The sequence below is a fragment of the Palaemon carinicauda genome, chromosome 42 (genome assembly GCF_036898095.1).
Source record: "Palaemon carinicauda isolate YSFRI2023 chromosome 42, ASM3689809v2, whole genome shotgun sequence".
NCBI classification, from domain to species: Eukaryota; Metazoa; Arthropoda; class Malacostraca; order Decapoda; family Palaemonidae; genus Palaemon; species Palaemon carinicauda.
In genome coordinates this window covers 34,476,878-34,486,877 of record NC_090766.1, presented here as the reverse complement: position 1 = coordinate 34,486,877, position 10,000 = coordinate 34,476,878, and the positions used below count along the sequence as shown (strand labels likewise).

At 34.7% G+C, this 10,000-nt stretch overlaps 1 protein-coding gene across 1 annotated transcript in view; it reads right to left on the bottom strand.

Moving 5' to 3' along the window:
• LOC137633090 (NT-3 growth factor receptor-like) overlaps positions 1-10,000 on the bottom strand; it is a 165,143-nt gene that overhangs the window by 150,919 nt on the left and 4,224 nt on the right. The window lies entirely within an intron of this gene.

The following is a 10,000-nucleotide window of genomic DNA, read 5'->3' as shown; positions in this document are numbered from 1 at the left end:
GATCCTCCGGGCTTTCATCACACGTCAACCTGTTTACTGGGGGATTTTGTACGCTGTCTCTCGCGATGGGCCTTCCAACGCCCCCTTCCTCTTGGCTGATTCAACGGATTTTGAAGACCACTCAACTTTCTATCATTAAGTGAAGATTTCGAGTCTTGTTCTTGGGTCGTGTTTCTTAATTGTTCACTTATAATATTATAATACATCTTTCTATGCACCCAGTTGTGGATGGTAAGTGTCCAATAGTGGTTAGGTTAGGTTAGGTTAGTCAAGAACATTCAACATTCTATCAGCAAGTGAGAATTTTGAGTCTTGTTTCTGGGTCGTGTTTCTTAACTGTTCACTTATTCACTTATAGTATTATGATACAACTTCCACTGCACCCAGATGTGGATGGCAAGTGTCCAATAGTGGTTAGGTTAAGTTAGGTTAATTCAGGTAAGTCAAGAGTACTCAACATTCCATCATCAAGTGAGGACTTAAAATATCATCCCTTGTTTGTTTTTCTTAGCTAATCACTAATAGTGTTATAATAAATCTTCCTCTGCACCCAACTCTGGATGGCAAGTGTCCAATAGTGGTTAGGTTAAGTTAGGTTAGGTAAGTCAGGATCACTCAACGAAGTGAGGACTCAAGGTAGTATCCCTCGTTTGTGTTTCTTAGTTAAACACTTATTACTTATTCATTTATAGTATTATAATACATCTTCCTTTGCACCCAACTGTGGATCGCAAGTGTACAATAGGGGTTAGGTTAGGTTAGGTTAGTTTAGGTTAGGTAAGTCAAGAGCACTCAACGTTCTATCATTAAGTGATGGCTTCAAGTATTATCCCTCTCTCGTGTTTCTTAGTTAATCACTCATTCACTTATAATGTTATAATATATCTTCCTCTGCACCCAGCTTTGGATGGCAAGTGTCCAATAGTGCCTAGGTTAGGTTAGGTTAGTTAACCAAAGGGACTAACAACCTCATTTCATAAGATATTCTGACAAGATGACAAAAACTTGAGGTCTAATCGCTAAGGCGTTTCTCTCACCAGTGATCGTTTCTGGGTTTGACTCTAAGGAAAGCACCAACTTTCTGGTTATAGTCCACTAAATCCATCTGCAGCTTCATCAACCTAAGCAGTAAATTAGATACCTTGATAATTATTCAACTCGGCTGGGTTATGCCCAAAACAGATAGAGTATTTATGCTGATAACCTCTCTTAATCATATTGTTTAAACCAAAACATTAAAATTTCTGGAGCCAACCAGTAATGGGGGAAAGGTATGAGACATATATATTAGTGTACGTGGATACTTCTTCGTTAATCTGAGTTTAAACTATGCTCAGGTTTGGTAGAATCCACTTGAACAAGTGAATGTCACCCATGTTATATGTTCTAAACATTTGCCAAATGGTTTAGAACTATGTGAAATTCTGAGCTCAATCTACGCCTACTGCCAGGAGGATCATCTATCTTTAATGCTTACTAGCACACAGGGATCTAGATAAAAAAAAGGCGTAGTGCATGCAACTTCACACCTAACAACTTGCTTAGGTGCAAGTAGTCTGAACCTGGTTTACCCTCTTCAAGGGGAAAGGGTGAAGGGGAAAATATTTAAAAGAATGGGTCCCTAAGGATTACAAACGAAGCAAAAGAAGGAAGAGAAGATGATGGGTTTACGAGCTAAGAAAATTTGCGTGTATAGACTGGCATGAAAGACCATTAACAGATGCGTGTGGAATTACATGTCTGAGGCCTTTGTCCTGCAGCAACGGCTGGTGATTATATATATATATATATATATATATATATATATATATATATATATATATATATACATAAATATGTATGTATATATACATATATATACATACATACATACATATATATATATATATATATATAAATAGATAGATAGATAGATAGATAGATAGATATATATATACATGTGTGTGTGTGTGTATTTGTCACTTGCTGAACATTAAGTTAGAAACAGTAGACAAGTACCCTCCAAATTCTGAATTAGGGAAAGTTCAGGAACAGAATTATCCAATATCCCTAACTTGAGTTCAGAAGGAGACTTATCTATCAACTCGATAGCTCAAAGTTCAGAGAAGAGCTCAACTGGTTTCTTTGACTTGGAGCTTTAAGCTTTCTCTATATAACATATTTTAGTTCACCCGAGAACTGTTCGTTTGTAATTCATTGAAGATTTCGTGAACTCCTTATCTTAGTTATACTTTATTAATATCAGTAACGGTTGTCGTGGCCTGTTGGAAACGTTTCTGCCTCTCAATATGTATACTTTACTTTGATGGCTGCTTTTCCGGTCCCATACAGCAGGGGAACCCCACTCACTACAGGACCTCCACTGTCGTTTTACCTTGTTCGTTCAGAGTATTTAACGTTTCATATCGCGTATTGTTCATTTACTGTTAAATCGTCACTGTTGTATGACTGTTGAAATAAAAAAGTCTTCAGTTTCCTCTTGAAAGCCTTATTGTCTTCAATCATTCGAATGTTTCGTGGGAGCTTATCATATAGCCTCGGGGCCGCATATTTAAAGGCTCTGGAGCCTGAAGTAGACATAAATCTAGGTTCAAACAGTTTAAAGCCATCTGTAACTATTCTCGTGTCGACACGATTTATTGGCTGCGCAATATGTAGCAGTTCTCTTAAGTATTTTGGACGCCCGGTTCTGATAACTTGGTGGGTTATTGTACATATTTTAAATTCAATTCTAGCTTTAATCGGCAGCCAGTGTAAATCAATTAGTATAGGGGTGATGACAGAAGTTCGAGACCGAAACTTTGATCGATAGTTTCTGGTAGATTTTGCAACCTCGCCATCCCTCTGAGCTAGGGGAAGGGGGTTTGTGGAGTCTAGAAGTCTACCTGCTGAGTCATCAGTAGCCATTGCCTGGCTCTCCCGGGTCATAGCTTGATGGATAGGGGCTTGGACGCTGATCATATGTAGGCTATATATGGTCAGTCCATGATGCTGTCCAATCCTTTACCTATGCCATTCACGAGTGACCTTATAAACCTTTATAAGAACGACCTCCGACCTTACAAAGCTTTATAAGAACGACTTTCGACCTTACACCCCTTTAAAACGACGACTTTCGATCTTATGAACCTTTTTAAGAAAAATTTTCGACGTTATTAACATTTATAAGGACAATTTTCAAACTTGAAAATCTTTAAAAGATCGAGTTTCGACCTTATAGAGCTTTAAAAGAATGATTTTCGACCTTATAAACCTTTAAAAGAATGGCTTTCAACCTTATAAACCTTTAGAAGAATGACTTTCGACCTTATAAACATTTAAAAGAACAATATTCGAGCTTATAAACCTTTAAAAGAACAATTTCCGACCATATAAACCTTTAATAAAACAAGGTTCGACCTCATAAACCTTTAAAAGAACGAGTTTCGACCTTATAGACCTTTAAAAGAATTATTTTCGACCTTATGAACCTTTAATAGAACAAGTTTCGACCTTATAAACCTTTAAAAGAACGACTTTCGACCTTATAAACATTTAAAAGAACAATATTGGAGCTTATAAACCTTTAATAGAACGAGTTTCGATCTCATAAACCTTTAAAAGAACGGATTTCAACCTTATAACCTTTTAAAAGAACGACTTTCGACCTTGAAAAAACTTTATAAGAACAATTTTCGACCTTATGGACCTTTAATAAAATGATTTTCGACCTTATAAATCTTTAAAAGAATGACTTTCGACCTTATAAACCTTTAGAAGAATAACTTTCGACCTTATAAACCTTTAAAAGAACGACTTACGACATTAAAAACCTTTAAAAGAACGACTTTCAACCATTAAACCTTTAAACGAATGACTTTCACCTTACAAACCTTCATAAGAACGACTTTCGACCTTATAACCCTTTATAAGATAAATTTTCGACTTTACAAACCTCTATAAGAACAAATTTCGACCTTATAAACCTTTAAATAAACAAGTTTAACGAAGCATTGTGTATTTTTCTTTACATGAAAGAAACCTACCAGAAATATTACTGATACAACAAACAGGTCAATTATCCCCATCTTAGAATTCCAAAGTAAGTAAGAATTGCAAGACTCTCAGAAGGTGCATAAGAACAGCAAGGTATGTAAGAACTACTTAAGAACAGTAAGACACCCCGAAGTACGTAAGAACAAAAAGACCCCCTGAAGCTACGTAAGAACAGTAAGACGTTCCAAAGGTACATAAGAACAGCTAGACACCCAGAAGGGACATAATAAAAGAACAGTAAGACATTCCAAAGGTCCATGAGAACAGCTAGACACCCAGAAGGGACATAATAAAATCACAGTAAGACGTTCCAAAGGTACATATGAACAGCTAGACACCCAGAATGGACATAATTAAAGAACAGTAAGACGTTCCGAAGGTACATAGGAAAAGCTAGACACCCAGATGGGACATAATTCAAGAACAGTAAGACGTTCCAAAGGTACATAAGAACAGCTAGACACCCAGAAGGGACATAATAAAAGAACAGTAAGACATTCCAAAGGTCCATGAGAACAGCTAGACACCCAGAAGAGACATAATAAAAGAACAGTAAGACGTTCCAAAGGTCCATGAGAACAGCTAGACACCCAGAAGGGACATAATAAAAGAACAGTAAGACGTTCCAAAGGTACATGAGAACAGCTAGACACCCAGAAGGGACACAAAAAAGGTACATGAGAACAGCTAGACACCCAGAAGGGACACAAAAAAGGTACATGAGAACAGCTAGACACCCAGAAGGGACACAAAAAAGGTACATGAGAACAGCTAGACACCCAGAAGGGACACAAAAAAGGTACATGAGAACAGCTAGACACCCAGACGGGACACAATAAAAGAACAGTAAGACGTTCCAAAGGTACATAGGAAAAGCTAGACACCCAAAAGGGACATAATAAAAGATGCTTTGCCTGAGCAAGAAAAAATATTCCATTAGTCAATGAGACCTTGTCAACAGAGATGTCGCTTGATGCTCTGGTCACAGCCCAAGTTATTCTTGTCATCGTGATATAGAGTTACAAGGCGAAATATCAGGTTGTGTCATTATTTCATTAATGTATTTTTCTTTTTCGTATCGCATATTATATACATGTTGTATACACACACGCTTCTTATATATGCATATATATGTGTATATATGAATTATACATACAGTATACCATACAGTATATATAGATGCATATATACATAAATATGTTATATATATAAATACATACAAATATAAATTAATATTATTTATATATGTATAAATAATATGTAAATGCTACTACACACACATAAACTGTATATACATACATCGATACACATACACACACACACACACACACACATATATATATATATATATATATATATATATATATATATATATATATATATATATATAAGGTATCTTTCCTGTCACACTCAAAGGGGAGAGGGCATAGTCATACCCTGGTGAGAGCGGATACCCCGAGAAGTATACACGAAAACATCAATCTCCTACAAGAGTGTTGTAGATAGGAACGGGGGAGGGCATGGGAAGGGTTGAATCTGTGTGTGTGTGTGTGTGTGTGTGTATGTGTGTGCTTTGTTGAGTGCTCAGGACCACTTCAAAATATTAATTAAAAAAAAATAGATTCAATTTCAATTAATTCTCTCAATTTCAGAAAATCCTGTTACTTAAACTTACATATTCAATAGCAATTTCGCGATGCTCATATTTTGAATTCCGAGAAACCGCCAAGTCAGTCGAATTCTAAGCTCGCATTCCCATGTCAGATTAATGATTAAGTCCCGGAACGCGGGGGTTTCGTCAGTAATGGATTTATACTGGGAACTCATCAATTGCCCATTACTACAATTGCTTACGGGATCTAACCAGATTGCTATAAATCTGGACATTCATGAATTTACTCTCCAATACACTTGAATAAATTTAAAAGTCAATTGTTGGGTGTTTGTAGAATTAGGGTTTAAAGGTTTCACCCCTGAAAGGTAAAGGTCATATATAGTTATTTGGAATGGCACATGAAGTTCTGAAAACGAAACTTTATACATAATATCAGAGATCAAGGCCTCAAGTGGTTTTTACCAAATCCTGGACTGCAAATCCTGACAAATAGCTCTTAATGAAGACTTAGACATATCTGTTCATAGAATAAAAACAAGTTTGGGATCAGGTAGTATCAAATTTGGTTCTTAGCGCATGACCTGCTTCAGGTTCCCCTTTCAACCAACGTTGGGACCTAGAAGCATCAGAAAAATATTGCTCATGATTCCCAAGGTAGAACTAAGGCCGTGTCACATGCCTAGTTCACAATGATAGTAAGGCCATGTTAAGCGTGACTTGAACTCTCTAACTACGGATTGCGACTCACCATCAAACGGTTGTAGACAGACATGCTTACACCTCCTTATACCAAACAGCGCAACCCTAAATAAAGACAGGTAAAGGCTGTAGACAAAGAAGAAGATAATAATCATGATGCATACACCAGCTTACATCAGGTTGTTAGTAGCCTCACAATCCGGACCCTTCAACGTCCCCAAGTGATCTTTTGCTTTGCCATGTAAGGAGAGTAACCTTGGTTTGTAGGTTATAGATGGTTTGGACCTATTTCAAAGAGATCCTAAGCCCCACGAGAGCAACCGTTTTCCTCAGCCGGAAGCTTCGTCTCACCATCAATTTCTGATAGGAACAGGAGCTGGAGGGACAGAATTCAAAATCAGTTCAAATGGGGGTTGTCGTAAGCTCTCCAAGTTAAATCTAATGTTGACCTCTGTTGACCCAATCTAGGACTCAGACAGGTAGTAGTGTCATAATTGCGGAGAAGTAAAACATGGGACTAGCTTTTTCTTGTAAAAAATAAAAAAGAATCTGAAGATTGCGAGGATGGCATAATCTAGAGTAATTCCCTCTAAAGTTATATATACTATATATACAACAACAAATGCAGCCATTTCAGGTCCAATGTAGGAAAAAGGTTTCGGATGTATTCTTATTCATATCTGGGGTTTCGCCAGTTTTCATCACCATTCTGGCCAACTGCAAACTGGTGATAGTGGGAGACTTTAGTCTGATCGCTCATAGCTAACTAACCAAGCATGGGTGGCCATGACTATACTCTATTTTTTATAGCGGTGCATATTTGCACTTGACTCACAGGGGTGCCCTTTTACCTCGGAAAGGTTCCTGATACCTGATTGGTCGGAAGTATTTTTGTCTGAACACCTTCATTGTTCTCGAATGATTACCAAGTAATATGAATCGAAACTTATTTATTAACCTATATTTCTCCATCAGATATATGTTTAGTCAATAAAAAATGTGAAAGAATAAATATATTATAAAGAATCGTCTTGGTAAGTCTAAATTTAATAACACAATCCGCCGAAGTCAACGACAGCAGCTGGTTTTCGGATGCACGCTTTGTAATTTTGTAATTTTTCACATATTTTAACACAAATTGGGATAGATTACACTCAGCATAAGTTAAACATGTTATTATAAACTTTCTTTGAATACCAGAACTTACCAAACACATGGAATTAATAAAACCCAATATTTGTGAAAACTTATGGGGAGGTAAAAGAACAGCCTTTAGCGGCCTGGCGGAAAAAACGATCCCTTCTGATTCGTAGACACAGTTTGTTTTTTCTTTCGTAATATAGTTCGGCCTATTCCTTTCAGTTTAAATAGTCTTACATTGTTTCTCTTCGTATTATTTTGCTTAGTATTCTTTATAATATATTTATTCTTTCACATTGTTTATTGACAAAACATATATATGATGGAGAAATATAGGTTGATAAATAAGTTTCGATTCACATTTCTTGGTAATCATTCGAGAACAATGAAGGTGTTCGGACAAAAATACTTCGGACCAATCAGGTATCAGGAACCTTTCCGAGCTAAAAGGGCACCCCTGTGAGTCAAGTGCAAATATGCACCGCTATAAAAAATAGACTATAGTACAGCTTTTCTGATCATGAAGATATACAGGCCTTTCCCAACACCATGGTAAGGTATCCCCACAAGAAAGGGATAACTGTATATATATATATATATATATATATATATATATATATATATATGAATATGTATATATATATATATATATATATATATATATATATACACATATACATATATAGTGTGTGTGTAAACTGTAAAATTGTTCTCATGTTGACTATGCTTTAAAAAGTAAAACTCTTATCTTGTTAGCCATCACAGATTTCCATAAAACAAGGCCATTACCCTTTCGATTCTAGGCATCTGAATTTGTAGCTTTCCTTTGTAATAGAATACTAACAACAGCTGTTTTCATGAGCCGCTTTGTAAATGTAGAACCATTTTCGTTTGGTGAATTTACATGTCAGTCAGTCCATATAATTGTTTGTTGTCTGGTTTCCCCGACTAAGGTCAGGGATAAGTGATATCGTTTATAGGTAATTTATCTATTTCACTAATATAAATATATATATATATATATATATATATATATATACTGTATATTAACACGGTGCTCCATATATATATATATATATATATATATATATATATATACATACATATATATATATATACAGTATATATACTTAAAAGTGTACAGAACACACACACACGCACACACACATATATATATATATATATATATATATATATATATATATAAATATATATATGCATATATATATATATATATATATATATATATATATATATATATATATATATATATATAAATACACATACACACACACACACACACATATATATATATATATATATATAAATATATATATGCATATATATATATATATATATATATATATAAATACACATACACACACACACACACATATATATATATATATATATATATATATTTATATATATATATATATATATATATATATTTATATATATATATATATATATATATATATATATATATATATATATATATATATATATATATATATAGATAGATATACACATATATAACTTTTGGTAATGTATGCCAAGTTCTACCTGTCCCTCTGGGAGTATTCATATCCTGGTGTGAGAAAGGGGTTGCGTGTTCGTGTGTATGCATATTAATCAAAATATTTAGCAGTCATTGTTGACGGGTCGTGTACACTAGTAAACATATAATTAGAGTCGGGGAGGGGGGCGTGCCTAAATAAAATAGCAATAAGTTTTGGTGATCTTACTCTGTCAATTTTGTCTCTCTCCATTTTGGTGTCCCGGAACTCCCCCCCCCCCCTTGCATCATAACCCATTGTTATAAAGGAGCATTACACCCCAAATTCATAAATCCAGTCCAATAAACTCTATAATTTGTATGTCACATCTTCCATAAAAACCTAATTCTCCCCATCCTTACTTACTTAGATAAGTCCCTTACTTATTTGAATAAGTCCCTTACTTGTTTAAATAAGTCCCTTACTTGCATAAATAAGTCACTTACCTAATCAAAGAAGTCCCTTATTTGCTTAAATAAGTCCCTTACTTAAATAAATAAGTCCCTTACTTGCTTAAATAAGTCCCTTACTTGCTTAAATAAGTCCCTTACTTAAATAATTCCCTTACTTACTTGATTAAGTCCCTTACTTGCTTAAATAAGTCCCTTACTTAAATAAATAAGTCCCTTGCTTGCTTAAATAAGTCCCTTACTTAAATAATTTCCTTACTTACTTGATTAAGTCCCTTACTTGCTTAAATAAGTCCCTTACTTAAATAAATAAGTCCCTTACTTAAATAAATAAGTCCCTTACTTGCTTAAATAAGTCCCTTACTTAAATAATTCCCTTACTTACTTGATTAAGTCCCTTACTTGCTTAAATAAGTCCCTTACTTAAATAAATAAGTCCCTTACTTGCTTAAATAAGTCCCTTACTTAAATAATTCCCTTACTTACTTGATTAAGTCCCTTACTTGCTTAAATAAATCCCTTACTTAAATAATTCCCTTACT